At 24.9% G+C, this 21,026-nt stretch overlaps 1 protein-coding gene across 4 annotated transcripts in view; it reads left to right on the top strand.

Moving 5' to 3' along the window:
• The window catches only part of LOC122715602 (poly(rC)-binding protein 3), a 242,109-nt gene that overhangs the window by 108,362 nt on the left and 112,721 nt on the right, over positions 1 to 21,026 (top strand). The window contains exon 1 of one of the 4 annotated variants that reach the window (XM_043937899.1): positions 10,263 to 10,532. The exons of 1 other annotated variant lie outside the window; for it this stretch is intronic. The gene's annotated coding sequence lies outside the window, so the exon portion shown is untranslated. Of the gene's footprint in view, positions 1 to 10,262; positions 10,533 to 21,026 lie in introns of those variants that run through there. 2 more of the 4 variants (XM_043937902.1, XM_043937901.1) reach the window with 2 other exon arrangements.

Raw genomic sequence — 21,026 nt, 5'->3', positions numbered from 1 at the left:
AGATTTAAGATTAATTTACTTTTACTATATCTATAATATGTTCATTTATTTGTGTTATTCATTTTATATTTATTTTTTTTTCTTATATTTATTCGTATTAATTTTTATTTTTATGAATAAAATTCACAAGATTATTAAAAAGACTATAATAATAATTTAAAAAATTATAGAGATAATAAATAATTAAAAAAAAAATTTCAATATATTTTCGATTAGATTTAGATCTTTTTGTTATTAATGTACAAAATAAGAATATATACTTATATATATTTGAATATTATAAATTGGTAGTTTAGTGTCAAATAATGATTTGTTTCATTTATTGAAATATTATTTAAACAATTGTTGTTAATATTTTTAACTTTTCTTGTATAGTCTTTTTTTTTCAATTATTCACACAATTATAGTACGCTTGCGTATAATTCTCATTTTATAAATTGTTATTTTAATACAATACATTAATCTACCTTGTGCTTCGTAGAAACTAATTTTAAATATCTAGATAAAATATTTGTTATTGATACACCAATTTCATAACGTAATGCAAGAGAACGAAATTTTATACATGAATTTATATGTAATTTTCCGTTTGAAATTGCTTTTCCGTTTCAGTTTCACCCTGTTTTTGATACTTACGATAAAATATTATTAAATTATTAATAAATAACGAATTAAACGAATTATGCAGCTATACCTGCATATTACGCACGAGCTGAAAATTATTCGATTCTCGTTTTATATTTCTTATACAATGAAATTGCTTAATTATATTATTTTTTTCTTCTAAAAAAAGAAAAATAATTCTAATGTTCATTATAATTATTTTGAAATTATAAAATTAAAAATTAAAAATCTTCATATTTCTCTTGTATATGGAAAATTAATAAGTTTTTATTATTCATAAAATAATACATAAAATTTTTTTTTAAAAAAAGAAAAATAATTCTAATATTCATTGTAATTATTTTGAAATTATAAAATTAAAAATTAAAAATTTTTATATTTCTTCTTTATATAGAAAATTAATTAATAAGTTTTTATTATTCATAAAATAAAGCATAAAATTTTATATTACTGCAATCCAATAATTAATTGATAAACCGAATTATTACTACAAAAAATAATTTATTACATTTGGAAATTAGATTAGATTAGATTTACTTATCATTTCTAAAGACAAAGAGATGGTGTAAAGTGTTCTTTGAAAAACTTTTCCACGTAAGATCATCTTTATAGATAATTATTCACAAAAACTATTACCAATCTTCGATGATTTTTTAATATTAATTGTCAAAACTACATTATTTATTATATATTATATAATATTATATTATATATATATTATATATATATATATACACACATAATATTATATTATATTATATACTACATTATTTATTAAAAAATTATATCATTCTACTTGAGAAGTGACTTAAAAAATCATCAAAATTGGATAATAGTATCTTTCTGCAAATAATTTCCTTCTATCCCTTGTCAATTAATCTATAATTTTAAATTACGAAACGATATTTTTCTGCTTCTTTATATATCGTAATTCTTTTACCCTCCATAGAAAATTCCATAAATAGTTCATATTAACATGGTCCAATGATAAATCAAAACAGAACCGTAAAAGATCGCATCGGAAGCGACGTATCGAACAATGAGAGGACGTCTTTTCAAGAAATAAACAGAAAAAGACGTTTTAGCTTCTTCTTGATCGTTCGTCACACTATTGAAAAATATAAGAAACGATAGGAGAGGTACAATACATAGATTTCTGATGGCTTGGTTGACGAGCAACGCGCACGATGGAGAACATCCCGGGAATTGTGTCGTGGGGGATAGATATCCCGGTTTTGAAACCATTCAGAAAATGTTATACGTTTTCTCGATCCTCGGCCACGTTGCGACAAACCCGTGCTTCGATATCGACGAACCGACGTGTGTCGTTCGATACCGATATACACTGTTCACAATTTTTCCGAATGTAGAACGAGCAAGGGAGAGAAGATATTCTTCGAGCCTTCCGCCATTTTAAATGTATCGGATAGTTCGACACGTTTCTAATGTTTTTGACAGTCGATAAATTCCGTTGTTACATTGTGTTAAGATTGAAGGATTATTATTATAAATTTCTGCATTTTTTTTTTTTTTTTTTTGAATATTGACACTTTTGATTCGCTTAAGATAAATATAAAAATAATATTGCGAAAAATAACATTTGTTAAATGGTATACAATGTTTTTAGATAGTATTATTGAATGTATAATGCAGATTAAATCTAAAGAAATATAAAAAATATGTGCTTTTAGAATATTATTTAATTATGAAGAAAGATAAGAATTTCTTTTACACAAATACAAAGATAAATATACATATTATAAATATTTTATATCACAAATTGATTATTAATTAGATATTTGGGTCGAATGATATCTACTTACCAATCTTAATAATTATTTAAAATTTTAATAGAATCATACGATCAAATGTTACGAAATATGTAATTAAAGAAATTATATTATAGCAAAAAATTATTAATGTAGTTAATAAATATCTTTATATCATTAATTTTTTTTTAAATTTTTATATGGAAATGTATATTGGAAATATTATTTATTATTAAAATATTTGTATCGAAAATTGTCGTATAAAATTAATTATCTATCAATATTTTTAGAAACAATATTAAATAAAATTATTAATTTTTATTATTACTAGAATTAAAGCAAATACGATCTTTATTATTATTAAAAGTAAAATAAATATTATTATTTATTTAAATTATTATTATTTATAATGATACAAATATCTTTCAATTAATTTGTAACATATTAATAATAAATACGAATAAATTAGTTTTAATAATTTAATAATATTCAGATAAATTATTATTCTTCGTAACTTCGTAAAAGTTGTTCCTCGATGAACATTAACATATCATTAAATCACATCTTGCATATAAGTTTAAAATATTCATATACTGCATTCGTTGAAGTATCTTTTAACGAGTTCTTATTTAATAAGATAAATAAAGAAATGTTCATTATTGCCGAATGGACGTTTTTCTTTTTTATTGCCAATTATTTTCAAGTAATTGGCTCTTAAGTTTTTATTAACATGCTCGAACTCTTGATAATAATAATCATAAAATTCTTAGTAGCTTCCTTATCGTTTCGCATTAAGAGAAATTTGTCTTTTATTGGAGATGTAATCGCAAAAACATTATTAAAGATACTTGTTAACTATTACATTGATTTAATCAACATTTACAACCGAAACAAACGCAATTATATCTCCATCACTTCGTCAACCCTGTTATAACACAATACTTAACTAAAAATATAGGTTTTGATAAAATACCGTGTAAAAATTTCTCCTATAACACGATATTCTTGTAACAGAATTTTCATAACACGATTTAATAAACTTTGTTAGAAGAGCCTCATAGACCACGAATATTTCCATCATATTGTTTTTGTTGACATTTCTGACACATTCCTCTAATTTTTACATTTGTTTTAAGTTTCTCTTGACACGATTTCGATATAACACGAAACAAATTAATTTATTATAGGAGGATTTGAACTATATTTAAACTGAATAAAGAATTGTTTAAAAAAATCGTTTTTAATTAAATATTTTTGTCTTTTAATAAGATTAAAATTTTTAATATTATATTTGCCATTTACTCTACCTAATTTAAAAATTTTTAATCCGAATATTATTTAAAGAAAATTTTTCTAAAGCCTCCTTTAGATCTTTTTATACATTTCATTATGTTATTTAGTTATTCAAGTGCATCCTCGAAAAACTTTTAAAATTCATTTTCTTCGAAAACGAAGCCTCGAATGAAAAATTCTTTGTTCAATATTTTCAATTTATTTTCTTCGATTCGATATAACAATAATAATTGAATTCTTAAAAAAATATTACACTATCCCCAGTCTTCTAATATTGCAAGACAACATTCAACGCAGTGTACATTCCTCCTCCTTGAACGGAACGCGTTTGACAAGCTTGGAAACATTACCGACAACCACCTTCCCCCTCCACAGAACATTTATTTAACCGCCATACGTCTACGCATTCGTTCAGCTCGAACAGGCTCGAGTCGTGGACTGCCGCATAAAATGGCAGTATATTCATCGTCGCGGAGAAAAGTACTTCCTAATGAGCTCGCTCTTTTGCAGTCGTAGCAGGGGGAAAGTGGGAGGGGAAGGGTTGGTCGGTGGTGGTTGGTTCTCGAGCGTGGTTCCATTGGCCATTGCAAACTGAATTTCCGATAATTGCTTTCCGCACCGCCTAAAATGATAATTAAATTCCTGGTCGCGTTATTACCCATGGCAACCCATTGTCGTCATAATGGCCTTTCAAGGGGGCTACGTAAGGGAAGTTCTAGTGGCTACATTTAAGGATGTTCCACAAACAACCATTCTCTCACAGAGTCACGATTGGAACAAAATGGCATACGGTACACGAAAACATGTTCTGGAACAAAGCGCAAAGTAATGTTTAATTAATCGCGAATTTGTCGCGCGCGTTTTGCCTCGAATCGCTTAACCGCGAACGTTTATGGCGAACAGTTGGTTGGTGAAATAGCGCCATACGTTGGGAATTACGAGCCATACGCTTAAGTACCTATCTTGGCGGGATATATGGGACGATCTCTATCGAAGAAGCAGGTTGACAGTACACGAAATGTTCATTTTATTTAATTATAATGTTTTTTTAGTAATTTATAGAAGTTTTAATACGATTGAAATAATTCTTTTTATTGTATTTGGATTTAGATATGTGATTTTGTGAAAAATAAGCGTTGATGGGATGGGAATTTATAGAAGTTTTGTACGATTGAAATGATTCTTCCATTATATTTGGATTTGGCCAAGCATTTATTCGTGAAATTAAAAGAGAATTGCTCGTAAAATTATTATTTTAATGATTATTGATTTAATGTGAGAAAAATTAATTATTGAAATATTTACTATATTATGATAATAAATAATGAAATAATTTATTGACTTATTGTTTATTAATAGAAATTTAAATTGTTTTCTGCTAAATACAAGAGATAAATTTGGATCTGCATTATAAAAAACAGTAAATGATCTTTCAATTTTATTGCAATTTTATAAAATTTATAAAATTGTTTTTTTTTATCGATTATTTATAGTATTTGGTTATTTTAGAAACTGTCTTTAGAAATTTAAGATATATATCATAAATACGAACAATTTTTCTATTTCATTCATATAACGTATTTTTCTCTCTCGCTTCCTGCAATCCAATAAAGCAAGTGAAATCGAGAAATAAGTCAATAATTTTCTACCACGATGCGATATTATTGCATCACTGTCTCCTAGAAATTTTCGTTCTGAATAAAACAGAAAAGCAGATTCGATCTATTATTATTAGTTTTTAAAAAAATTTTAAATTTAATGATTAAAAAAAGATTAAAATAGTAATAAATACAATAAATATATATAACAACATAATAATAATAAAAATAATTTTTATCGAATATAATATAATATTTAAACCTTCTCCTAACAAAATTCTATTTATATATTAATTGATCCTGTTTTAAATTTAAATAAAGAAATAAAAATGCTTGCTTGCTTTTAAATCAATTAAAATTTCAACTTCTTTATACAAAAACAAAATTATAAATATCCTTGAATCTTTTATATACAAATTAACAATCTTCTACCGCCACATTTCATATCGTATTTCATTTCAACAAGATATCAAAACGGACAAATTCCATTTATCCCTCTAAACCCACCTACAATAAAAACACTAGAAATCCCCATCCTACACAAACTTCCTCTTCCAGTGACAAGAATAACATCATTTCACCAAGCCTCGATTCCGCAATCGGACTTATTATTTTACCCGTTCACCGACAATTTGCCCCAACGATCAAGGGGGAGGGAAGGGGGCGGTCGGTCGGTCGACTCCCGTGAAACGAACGAACGTGCACACCGTCCACCGGAAGGAGAAGAAAATTTACTCGGCAAATCGTGGAAAAGTGTTTACCGGAAGAACGATTGGGTTCTTTGGAACAAGGATAAACCGCTCTCCGCGCTTTATTGTTCGACGGTTTATCGATTTGTCGCCACTGGCCCTTCCCATTATATCCCGTAAAGCTTGACGTACAAACGGCCATTCTCTCGTCGTTTTATTATAACCAAAGAGGACGCCCGCCCTCTTAATCCGTGAAACGCGAAAATACGCGGCCTACTGATACATGTACGCGATACACGGCCATCGTGAATTAGGGGCAAGGAATTATTCCACCCACGAGTCGATTTCACATCGACATTGTGCTTACTCGTGGGGAACGTATGAGAAAGATTAATATCGATTCGACGGAAATCGCGATTGATCCTTTGACCGATTTTGCCGATATCATCGGATTTGCCTATCACGTTTACACGATTCGTTCAAACTCGCATATAATACGAGTTTTTACGAGTATAATGCGCTGAAGATATATTTAGTTTCGACAAGATTCTTCATTCATGCTTTTCACGAAAATGTTTTGTTATTGTTTTATTAGGAAAATATATGAAGCAAAAACTTGACACGAAAATGTTATTTAAACATGTTATTTACGTTATTCGTGTTATATGGCGCGTTGAATGTGTTAGTTTCAATATTCAAATGACGATTCGTGAAATGTATTTTATTTATAAATTTCTTATTAATCATTATGAATTCTTCGATATGATTGTTATATATATATTTAAATATAAAATATATTTGGTGTAAATATGATAATCGGAAATTTTGTGAATAAATTTAATTATTTTTTCATAGTTAAAATTGTAAATATTCTTTAATTGATTGATTTACGTGATGATGATTGACGCTGTAATATATAATAATAAGACATAATATATATATCACTCAGTACGAAATCCAATATAATAACAAATATAACATTCCTCTAATTGTTCTGTGTAATACCCAAATATATGTATAATATTACTATCTGTTATAGAATATAAATATAATATGTCAGGTTATTCTATGATTAATTATAAATTATAGAAAATATAAGAATTAAAAAAATTATGAAAGGAACAATCAAACTTTTATTGAACGAATGAAAATTTTTTTTTAAAAGAACTTTTTTTAAAAGAATTATTTATGAAAAATAATTGAAATACGTAATTAAAAGATATTAATTATAAATTTTTCTATTATATTTTTTATTAATTTTTCTATTATATTTCTATTATATTTTTTATTAAATCATAGAATTATCATTTTTGTTTTTATATATTAAAAAATTTAAAAAGTAGAACATTAATTATCTGAGAATATATATTTAAATTATTTATAATTTTATATATACTCTTTATTTATTAAAATTATTATTATTAATTTATTATTTATTTATTATAAATGTATATAATATTTATTGCATACATTCAAGTTATTTAGTATTTAATTATCTCACAATCTTTATATTCTAGAATATATATATTAAAAACGATTAATTACAATTGCCTTTTTATTATTAAATATATATAATTTTACATAATAAATATCTATATTTAAAAATTATTTAATTTTAAATCGTTTTTCAAACAAATTTGTTCTCCAATTGATTCAAATAATTCTACTTTATTATTATTTAATTAATAATTAAAATAATCGAAATCTGATAAAAAAATATAATAAATATAATTTATTAATTTCCAATTACTGTCATTTAACAGTCACGAAATAATACATTCACAATCTCGAAGACTAAAATTGATCGAGCAATTAACTCGAAAAATAGTTAACCACAAACCCACTATAAACTTCCATCTCGCTGACAAGGCAAAACAAAAAACAAGAAGCCATGAAATACGACGTCACGGTTTGGTTCGGACGTACGAGGTCAAGATTTCTCATTCATCTTCGACCATTCGTCTTCTTGAACGACCACGTGTTCTCACATTTCATTATCAATTTCGATTCGACTACGTGCAACGCTTTCGATGAACGAGAAAGAGAATACAGATGTTTATAATAGGAATAAAATAAAATTTTATTTTGTTCGTTTTAAATGACGAATAAGAATTTTTGTCTAGTAATGTGTAAATTGTTCATATTCGAATCAACAAATTTTTTAAAATGTCGAAAATTACTTAAAAATTATTATTTTTGTTGATTTTTTATAAATTTTTATCGAACAATATTTTTCCTTTTAATATGTTATATTTTTTTCTATGCAAATGTAAAATAATTTTGGTGAATGAAATTCGAATTAGATTTAGAATTATCATTTCATTAATATTTTCAATTTGTTTATTTATACTGTAAATATAATATAATTTTACATATTAATTTTAAAAATAATAATAAATTTTGTGATAAGAAGAAAAAATATAATAAAAATGAGAATTAAAAAATTAAAAAAAAAAAGCAAAAATTAAAACTTTATGATACATAAAATGTTAATTTTTCGGAAATTATCTTTTGGATGAAAAATTTGAAAGATTAAAAAAACAAATATTTTTTACTATTAAAATTTTGATTTTTTCATTCCATGCTAGACTATGTAGAACATCGATAAATCCATCGTTTCGATCCATTCATTTATCTTAGAATTTTTTAAAAATTAGAAAAGACATAAAATAATTAAATTATTGTGTTTTTAACATGAAATCTTTATCTATACGAATTATTCCAATAAATCTTTTTTAATATATAGATATAAATAATTTTTCGAAAATATAATTCCGCGAATAAATTATTTATTTCTGTTATAGTAAATGATTAGTAGCTAAATGAATCAGGAACTAATAAAATAAATAATTTATAAAAAATTATAACAATATTAAAATTAAATTTAAATAAAATAACAATTTATTATCAATTCATGAATGCAATAATAATAATTTTCTTTCTTTTTATTTTAATTGATATTTTTCTTATTTTTTTAACAATTTTTTCAATAAAAGAACAATAAAGATAGAAGAAAAATTAATAATCAATTTTTGATAATTCTTAATGCAACAAAAATTAAAAAATATTTTCAAATTATTCAAAAATTCTTCAAATCATTATCCGATTGTTCGTTAAATATGTCATTTATCCTAGGTCACGGTACAATTACATACAATACAAATTGACGAAACGATTTTCAATCAACGATTACCATAGATGCGATTTACAATTATTACGGACGTTGATTCGTGCCGATTATCGTAGATTTTGATTTTCGATAGAACACGCGTCGATAGAATTAAACGGTGAAATTAACGCTATGGAGGTGCAATTTTAATATCATTCGACAGGTGTTGACAATGTATTCCAAATAGAAACGGGTGTTTGCACGTTTCCATGTTTATTTGAACGCGTTATATTATGTTAAACCGACACGGAAATATGGTGATTCATTTTTCATTATTGGGGAAAGAGCATCGCAAACAGGGAACAACATTTGGCAATTTGATTGTTATCAATCATTGTTTTCGATTTAACATGGTTAACGTTTTTATGCAATAGCTCTTGAAACGGATTGAACGTTCAAATTTTGTTTTTTTTTTTCATTTTCAGAAGGTAAACGTTATATTTAAATAAGAGTCTATATTTAGTCTATATTTAACCATTTTTTGTAGGCATACAGATTGTTTAATAAATTCTGTATTGAATTTTCCATGTATTTATAGAAAATATTATTTAAATAATGTTTTATATTGTTTTTAATACATTTTTATTGTAAAACAATTATTTTGATAGCGTACAACAATTTATAACAATTTATTTAATGATTAAAAAATCAATAGATATATTCCTTTTTAATATTTTTAATATTTTTAATATTTTTATGTATATAAAACTTTACATTTTAACATATTAATCTAAAAATAAAATTGTTACATTACGTATCAATTTTATTTTTTTTATTTTCCAAAAAAGTTTTATTTTATAAAAAACATTCGATTGTTATTATGGTCTAAATAAGTTTTCAGTTTATTATTCTTGTTATATTCACAAAAAATATAATAATTTAAGATATAGATTAATTTCATTACTTCTATATCTATATATTTACCAATATATTACATATTCTATCAAAATACCTTAATATTTATATATTTTTATCATAACCCATAATAATTTAATTTAATTATACTTCGTATTATAACATATTATACGAATGAACGTTCGAATTTACCGCTTGGTCTAAAGTTAACAGTAAAGCTCGAACATTATTGGCTAGCCAATGGCGTGTCGCTATTACTAATAGTTTTCATTTATGCCACAAGGCGCCGCTAATGTTGCACGGCGAACACGCAGCAGCGGCGCGCACAGCGCCGCGCATCGACGGAATAGAGCGAGACCGGACGTGAGAGAGAACGAGGCAGACTCGTTCGCGTTCCGCTGAGGTGGTGCAGTTTTCCAGTGTCGCGTAGAGTGTAGTGTTTTTCTTCCTTTCCCCCGTTTCCGAGCATCGAGTGTTGTGTGCGTCACGGTGAGGCAAAGCAGACCTATCCCCCATGATTAAGGAGTGCATTTAGGTAATTAAGAAATTTCTCATACGGCCGCGCCCCATTAAAATGCGATCCTCGTCCCTTCGGGACGCCTCGCAACGAGGAGCGACTACGGTGCGCCACCATAGCGCACACGCCGTGCCGGTGTTATTACTGTCGGTTCGCTTCTTCGAAATTATTCCGAGAATTACGTGCTAGACGTCCTCGTGAAGAGTGTTTTCGTGAATAATCACGCGAACGTTATCTGGTAGATCGTGTGTGTAGCGAAATCGTACGCAAGGTGTGTACGGAAGTAAAAAAGCACGGTGCCGCCGGGAGGGAGACAATTTGCAGCGTGGTGTGACGCCGCGTCAATGTCGATTCGTGTTGTTCGTAAACGGTCGATCGGAGACTCGTGAGCAAACGGAGTCCGAATATATGACTCTCCCTTGCCCTTCGTGGTGCGCGCGGGCAACGTGTGCTACGTAGATACAAAAATAATGGTGCGCTCTCTACGACTCTTATCGTCGAACGGTCGCGAAACAGTGGCAGTGAAGCAGTGTTTTCGTCGGTTAACGCGTGTATCTCACTTATTATATCTCTTCTTGTTATTTTGATTACGGTAATATACGCGAAATGTAAAGATGAACAGCATGAAAGATAGGAAGTTGGTACTGGCAAATCGAACGATCGGTTCTTTTCCCCCCCTACTCCTGATATTAACGAAAGAGGGAGAGAAGGAGAGATATAAAGCGAGATACGTAGAGAATGAATGACTATGTGTGAGTGTGTAAGAGAGACAGACAGTTCTAGGCTTCCGATTGGTTTTCTCTCGTGACTGTACCGCTTCTGGTCGTCGACTTGTATCTGCGTACCTTTTTCCACGCACACGATGCGCGCCACATATATATGGTGTTCGTTGAATTATAATATAATCGACAATCGGATGATTTTTTTACAAAAATATGTTTAGAAATTATAGAATACAATTTTTTTAGTATACAAGGTTTTCTGAATAATTTCAAAGAAAAATGATATTAAATATGAAAATATCTCCGATTGATTGTAATTTATATTAATATTATAATGTAAAAATTTAAATTTCGTGAATAATATAAGTGAATTAGATATGATGAACAATAAGTATAAAATAACTTTGAAATTATCTTTATCTTCCATCGTATCATATTTCTTTTTTATAAAAAAATTATATTTATCAAGTGAAGATATTTTACTGGAAATGTTAAAAAAAATAGATTATAGAGTATCGATATATTTTCATAAATTTGATATCTATGGATTTCTATTTATAAGATTATATTATCAAATTACAATAATTGTTTATATGAAAAATATAATATTTATCGAATAGTAAAATATTTTTAAAAAATTTAAAAAGATAAAGTATGATATATAAAATTAAATCAAATAAACTATTGTGACAAATAAAATATTTATTATTTCTAATAATATTTTGAATAATTTTTATAAATTATTTATTATTCAAAATTATTTCTTTGTATTATTTTATAAAATGAATTATTACAATTATATTGTAAACATATCTAATATAATTTATATTATAATCACATAATATTTAAAGTTCATCTTCAAAAAGTAGAAAAACTTTTTTTTTTAGAACATCTCTTTTTCGATAAATTACGATTATTGGACACCCTCTATATCACCGCGTGTTGTCTCTCCGAAACAATACTGCTTTTTGCTCTACGCTTTTGATCCTGAAAGTGAAGGATGCCACTTCCATAAATATATTCTTCCAATAGATAATTTAACTATTATCTATTTGTATTTTTATATTAGGACTTGAACATGTTTTTATCTAACGTTTAATTAAATTTTTCATTTTAATTATATATCACATTGATTTATACATTCTCTATATTCATTTTTTAATTAGTCATTTAATTTTTGTGCGCGGCAAAAAAATATGAAAGTTCATAAAAGGAATATCACATATGAATGTGTAATACAAAATAATAAGCCATATTTTTTTATGGATTATGGTTTATCTTTCAAGTTTATAGTGCACAAATAAATAGTTCAACGGAAAACTATCACGGTGTAAAACTCGTTGGGCGTTGCATTTATGGAAAAGCCGGTTCACGCGTTATATAAAGACTCCTGGTTCATTTGTAGTGCGAATGAACTATTGGTGAAAGAGAGAATTTTTCACTCGAATCAATGATAAACTGGAGGTCCGTTTCTTTTCATCACTTCAAAATATTCGAACTGTTCAACGTGAATCATGTTCTCAATTGAATTTTATAAACAATCAAAAATTTTTCATCGATAATATTTGATAAGAATATAAAAATATTAATTTTGAGTGTAAAAAACTTCCGGTTAGAAAAATACTTCCGAAATAATAAACGTTTAGTGTGATTGTATAACATAACCATAAAGTAACTGAAACCAATTCATAGAATGACTAAAGTTAAATTGGAGTTGGAATTAAATTTTAAATTTTGATGATTATATTAGTTTAGCTTCCGATTTAAAAATACTCTTAAATTCAAAATCACAATTGAGAATCATTATTTATTAAATTTGAAAAAGAAAAGAATAATATGTCACATGTTTCAAGTCTTGCATATTTAATTTTATAATTGCCATCATCATTTTCAAACAGATTCGAGTAGTGAGGGACAGACGCGTAGATTGATAAATCGTAACGATTCCGCGCACCGGATCCGTACGAATTATGGATAGATAGTGTGATTGCTCGAAATTAGTCGTGGTGAATCGTCCATGAACATTACGCAATGTCTGGTGCAACGACCTGCGCGTGTTACATTGGAAAAACGATGCTTTTACAAGTAAAGCAGGAAGAGCTAGGCAAGAATCGCGCGTTCGTTGGTTTCAAACGATTAAACCATTCGCATTCGTTAATATTGGAACTACCATATCCATTAATTTGACGAAATATTTGAAAAAATCAGTGAATATGCTCTATTTAATTCAAAATAAAAATTATAACCTAATTAAATTTAATCCAATAAACAATCCAATATTTATTTTTAAAAAATAAATTTGATATCGCTATAATGTTATGATCGAAAGAAAGTTGTGTTTGAAGTTCTAATGAAAGAATAAAGCTAAAAAAAACATATTCTTCATAAATCAAAATCAATATTTTTTTAATTTTTTAATTAAAAAGTAACAAAAACATTTCTGGATATGTAATATAGGCTATATATTGTAATCAATAAAATTATTATTATCTATTATTTTTATCGGTTTTGATGTATATAGTTATATGTTGAATATAATAATAGGAATATATAACTTTTATATTTAAAATAATATTCAATTATATTGTTGATAAAGCGAAAAGTCTGAAAATCGTCATTTTGACGGATTTAATAATATTAATATTATATTACACACACATGTATATATAACGGAACGCAGATTGCACTAAATTCCACAGTCCAATTGCATTGCGGACAGCAGCAGAGCGAAACGGTCACAGTCGCCCAGTGTACAGACGCGTGGCCGATTAGAAAGACAGTGAAGGCTAAATATAGCGCGTTCGCGTTAACAGATCTTTTGAATTTGTGATTCAGATATATACATGTTCTGCGATGCGTCGACATCGTTGTTACGATAATTAGCAATGTATCTCGAATTTAGGGCCGATGATACCGTCATAACTTGTATGATTCCGGTAGACACTATCCGTCGGATGAGAGTTAGATCACAGATATATTTTGATTAATCGAAATTTCATTTTGGTTGATAGGTTAACAAAACATGGTATTTATGACGAGAATGCGAAACCGCTTGTCGCGTCATGGATTATTTAAATTTATATTGTAAATATATATTTATTTAATTTTTAGTTCCGCCATTTATTTTTTTTAATAATCTAGTTTTTTATCTCTTGTTAATTATGATTATTAGATTATTTGTAAAAAATTGAATATGCAGAGAGGAAATATAGAGAACATATATAATATGCAAAAATATACAATAAAGTAAACTAAATGAAATACAATGAATAATATAAATATGATAATGAATAATAATTATAAACTAAATCCTCGCGATTATTCTCACATACACAAGTGACTGTGAAAAAACAGAATGATATTTGTTACTTTATTTTAAATCTTTATTTATTCATAATAAATTTCTTCATTTGAAATTTAAAGGTTATTAATATAGTGTTTTAAATATAAATATTTGATTCATATAAATTTAAATTTTGAATTTATTTAAAATTTATATTTATTTAATTTCTGTGATAAATAAGAGAAAAATCGCTTGAAGGTTAGTGATATATTACTATTTTTTTTTTTGAGTTTATATTAATGAATTGTTAATTAAAAGTAATTAAATTTAAATATTATTTTCGATTTTAACATCATATATAAATATCATCATATATAAATAATATCATATATATATATCATATCAATTTTCATCAATATGTCGTTGATGATGTTGATAAGAATCGTATAATCTATTCTATTAATCGTATAATCTATCTCAAAATTTCGTTTATGTAAATTGTAATTATGATCTTAACGAGCAAAAATACGTATCTTCGATTCACGTTATATGTTTTTACCAACATTGTGGCGCCAATGTCATCTATCAATGACACAGAAAGTTCAGTAAATTAAAAATAATTTTAGAGTTTTGTATCTCATATACTATTATACATCAATATTATTATATTGTCCATATTTGTTCGAATCACTTAAAATTTTGTTATTGATCAATCATTGATCATTATTGGAATTAAACAATGAGCATACAATGAATATCACAAAAATATGTTATTATAACAATTTACAATTATTATTGTTAAAAAATACATTAAATATTTGAAAGTTATATATAAAAACTATTAATCCATATAAATTTTAATGTTAAAAATAATTGTAATTATGAAACATATATTCTTTTAATGCGTGAATATAATGTATTGATAATTTTTAATCATATATTTCATTGTTTATCTTAAAAATATGAAAATGATTTATATTTTCATTTGATGCGAAATTTATTAGAGACATAAATACAATATAAAGGAAATAATTTTTTATCTTTCAATTTTTTTTATCATTCAATGTTTTATAATCTTATAAAGAACGCAATTTTGCAATAATTACTCGATTACACTTTTTATATAATGTTTAATAAACGTTACAAGCATTTATAAATTTTATTAAAAAAACTTTAAAATTTTAAACAACTGCCATCAATAAAAAATTTTCAGGATCATAATATTTATTCTCTTAAACTAAATTGTTTTTAAAATTTATTATTTAATTAGAAAAATTATTAAAACAATTACATTTTGAATATTTATTTGATAAAAAACTTAAAATCTGTCAAATTAAAAATGCATAATTTTTATAATTTTACACAAATAAATAAAAAAATACAAATAACAATGAATTTTCCTGTGTCGATAACTCAAAAATTACAAATTTTGAGTCGCATGTCATTGTTACAGAAAATGAGAAATGCATATTAGAAGAATCATCGAAATGCCATCCATTTCATTAACCAACCTTCTCTGCTATTCTGCGCATAGAACACGCGTTCAAATGGAAAACCGATTTCATTCAAAAGATCGGCTGTCGGAGTAGTCCTGTGTAACCGACGCAAAAGTGGACCATGGGTCAATATTACGTGCGCGCAACTAATATCACGTAACATGTACGTCGCGTTATTGCGCGAAAATCCCCAGTAGCCGTTAGAAGCAAAAAAAAAAAAAAAAAAAAAAAAGGGAAAAAAGATGCATTGACGATCGATATATCGGGTCGACGATGTGGAAAAAAGGCCAAGAGATACGTATATACATAAAAATATTTGAATGCTTATTAATATTAAAACAATAAAAATCTAATAAATTTCGAAAATAATTTTATAACTGTTATATGTATAATATATATCCTAAGCATTCTATTATAAAGACTGTAATATTATGGTCTGAAATAAGTAAAAGATTAAATAATTATAAGACGAGTAGTTAAAAGAGTTCTATTATGAAATTCTATTGACGTAAATTCCATAAAAATTAATTCACAGTATGAAACAATTTTTTAGATTATTAGAGTCAAAGATAGATCAATGTATAAATGTATAATAAATAGAAATAAATAGTAAAAAGAGTATAAATAGTAAATATTTATATATTTATACAAAAGTTAAGTACAAAGTCTATATAGTATGCATATATACAAAAAACAGAAGATATTCAAAGTGTATTACGTATTATAATATTCATAAAAATTTTATTTTGCATAATTATTCGCAATCTAATTATTACATATTTATTTCATCTATATAGCTATTTAAAAAAATAATAATATTAATAAATAATAATACATTCAAATATTTTTATGATTATTATTTTATTTTTATTATATTATAGTATTTTACATCTTTTTAACAAATATTATCTAATTCACTTCAAATTTCATTTTACATTATCTTTGAAAATTAAATTTAACACGCATATTTTTATTATTCAACATTTTATTAACAAGCGTTCGAATACTTTCATATACATGTGTACATAACTGTGACTCTCGATATGATCGCGTGCAACGACTTGTATCTCTTTGTTGGAGCAAAGTGTTTTCGCTACGTATGTACACGACACGCAGAAATCAAACGTGCCAAGCTAAAAGCGCGTTCGCAATGGACAGAGCAAGAAACCTGTCTGATGCACTTTTAGCAATGCGCGCGCGGCTACGACACGCAGTGGTGGGGGCTGTTGAACCAGGGACGTACCATTGAACGGAGGAACTCCTTTCCATTTACTAAAGAACGAAAGATCGTTGTGTATGAAGCATGACTGGTTTCTATGTGTTTGGATGCTCCATTAGAAAGAGAATGAGGAATCGTCGCGTTTGTCCAGTTTCATATAAAGCCGAAAATGATTTGCAACCGTTGATCGAGGGATTCGAATTTATTTCTTTTTAAAACTGTTATAAACTTTATATTATTTTTATAACATCGTTCGTTTGGAGTAATGATAAATTCTATTTTTGAGTATTTTGAATATTTTACAACAAAGTTTCGTTAATTTTTTATATTATTATTGTCATATTGTTGTGGATAATTTTAAAATGAATTCGATTGGAATTGAAATTCTTAGTGAATTTTTAAAAATTTTTATGTATAATTATTTCCATTTTAATTTGTTACAAATTTGTTGCAATATTAATACATAGAAAGATATTGTTTAAATAAATAATTTATGAATAAATTCTTTATTGAATAGTAATTTATCCGTCTGTAGTAGTATTATACAGATAACGATTAAAGCAATATGCTTGATACATATTAATGGTTAGTGATAAATCGTGAATAGGTGAATCAATAAAATACATCTTTTAATAATAAATGATGATTATACTAGATCTTTCAGAATTTATATATCAAAAATAGATATGAGATTTTAATTGAATTTAAATAATTATTCAATAATTTCTCGATAATTGATTTATGAGTGCTGCAATGAAATAATTAAAGTGTGAATAATAGAAAAAATTTACTATTGGAAATTTGTATTATTCCATAACAATGATTGATTATATTAATTAAATAAATATTAATTATAAAATAATTTCTTATTTAAGAAAGAAATTACAATATATATAATATTTTATATTTTATTAAATATTTATGATTTTATTCAAATATTTTCTTTATTATTATAAATAACTTTATATTCATTATATTATATTATATTATTTTTTTTAATATATGATAAAATATAATATAAAAACTGGTGATTTTATATACTATAATTTATAATTTTATAATTGAATATGTCACAGTGTATAATAATTTAAATGGCATGAAATTTAAATTACTGAAATGTGTTCAATCTTTTTTCATAAATAAAATACATTATTATATTTATAATATTAGAATATTATTATATTCTAATATTAAAAATTTCTGAAAATCGGAAACTTTATAATTCATAATTTTAAGATGAGAATAAATTTTACGTTAGAATCGGTCATTGGAATTTTGTCGTAAACATTGGAATTAATAACCAGGATTAGATTATCGTTACAGCAATTTGTCAGAAAGGAAATCTTCATTTAGCATGCAGGAAAACGTTCAGGTATTTCCATGGTCGTAAATGAAGAGAGAAACATGAATGCTTTATTTCTTAAATCGCAATAAAATTTTTATATAGCTATTCGTATCTTCTATTGATAAATTACAATCTAAATTTTTTTATTCGATATTAGAATCAGCATTTAAATGAACTTTTATAATATTTTTTGAATAATATAAATAATATAAGAATTTAGAAATTTTTATTTGGAATAAAGCAATTCAAAAAAGTGAACAGAATTTCACTTTATTATTATATAACCGATTATACGCTTATTCATTTTTTTTTTAAATTATAATAATTTAAAATATAGTTAATTCTTTTTTCTCATATATATATATAATTTTGTAGTTTATAAAACAAACATAATTCTATTTTTAGTATATTTTGATTTAATATTAATAAATTATTTAAAATTTCTGTTTAAATTTCTATTAAAAAATATATTCATATATCTATTATAATTATTTTTTTTATTTAGAATGATACTGTTTAAAAAATGATAATAAATAAAATTTAATAACGATATTCATGAATACAATTTGATCTTTTCAATTTTCTATTTTATATTATTTTTTTGAATTTTTCTTGAATTTTTAAAAGAAAAATTGCATTGAAATTAAGAAAGTTTTATAAATTTCATATTTTTAATTTGAAAATAATTTGTCTGCTCGTAATTTTTCATATTTTATTCTTCTTTTTTTCAAATTTGTGGCTTATTACATGAAATTTTTATCAAATTTGAGTTTTTATAATGTAACATGTAATTTTCTAATATATAATTTTTCTTTATGTATAAAAATTATATCTTTCCTTAATCTAATTTTTAATCTTTATTTTATTCTAAAACAATAAAAGTAGATATACCATACTTACAATATTTGTATCACAATATTATATAATATTTCTTCTTATAGATTTCTTTTTCTTGAACCAATCTACCGTGTAAATGAATTAGATGTAATGTGAAACTTCTACATTACAAATAAATATTATATTACGAAACATTTTCTTTATAGAGATTTAAATTTAATTTAAAATTAAATTAAATAAAAAATATATCTATCTATAGAAGTATGTTTTGTAATTAAGGAAAATCAATTGTTGTTATATTCTTTTGATTATGATGTTAATTGTTCGATATTTCGCTGAATGTATGTTCAATGTATCGAAACTGGATTCGATATATCGAGTTCGATATATTGCTTTCTCTATATCATGATTACTGTTCATCTAATTTAACCGAATTCATTTAATTTTTGCTACTAGTAGTTATAGTTTATTTTAAAGTCTGGAAAATAATTTATTTTTATATTTTAAATTAATGATATTATTACATAATAATATTATATCTAAAAGATTATTTTTTTTAAGATTATAAATAAATTGAAACATTAAAATTCTATATATATATATATATTAAATAAATAATTAAAATGATACGAATATAAGAAAAAAAGATTTAGTTTTATAAGAAAAATGTTCTAATAAAATGATAAATATTTAAATTAATAAAATATAAATTATATATATATTAAAATATATTAAAATTTTTTTAACCATAAAAATTGAAAAAGAAGTAAAATTATTTATCTAATTTTGAAATTATTTATTTATTGCTTCTCAATTAAAAGTAAAAAATATTATTAAAAAATTGATATTATCTGATTTATCGATTTATTTATATCTCTTTGAGTGGATGAATTTTTTTCAATTTAGCTTCTTCTTAGAAAATATTTAAATTACTTTCTGGAATAGAATATCTAACATTTTCCTCCTTGTTTTATTCTTACATCACATATAATCGTTATAGATCTTTTTCAATTTCAATTCCTTTTATGATTTTATATTTGTTGTAATTTCTAAAAATATTTAAATAATTATAAAAAAAATTAAAATAAAAACATATATCTAACAATTTTTAAAAATATTAATTCTATTCATGGTTCTCCATTCATAATTTTAATTTATAATGAAATTCTACTTGCGTATATAGTGGTCATCATATTACAATGATTACTAATATCTGACGTTAAGAGGCGTTTATATGATATGTCGACTTGAAATGACAAGATTATAATTTAGTATTTATATTCTATAGAAAAAAAAAATATTAAATAAAATTATTTAAATATCTTGAAAACTATGGTTGGTATTAAAAAATATTTTGGATAAAAACCGTAAGATAAGAAAAATATTTTTTTGATATTTAAAAATCAATTTTTTTTTTAAATAAAATATCTTTTTAAATGCATGATATATCTAGTTCTGTCGATATAACTAATCCTGTAAAATAAAATAAAAATTACAAATTAATTAAAAAAATCACAAAAAAATTATTAATGTTAGAAGAGATATTTTAACTTCAATAATAATATTAAAACTTAATGAAATTATGAATAATGTTATCGATTATTAAGATA

The sequence above is a fragment of the Apis laboriosa genome, unplaced genomic scaffold (genome assembly GCF_014066325.1).
Source record: "Apis laboriosa isolate Shangri-la unplaced genomic scaffold, ASM1406632v1 scaffold39_cov144, whole genome shotgun sequence".
Taxonomy (NCBI): domain Eukaryota; kingdom Metazoa; phylum Arthropoda; class Insecta; order Hymenoptera; family Apidae; genus Apis; species Apis laboriosa.
Note: the sequence above shows the minus strand (reverse complement) of the source record. Positions and strands in the feature narration are given on the sequence as shown.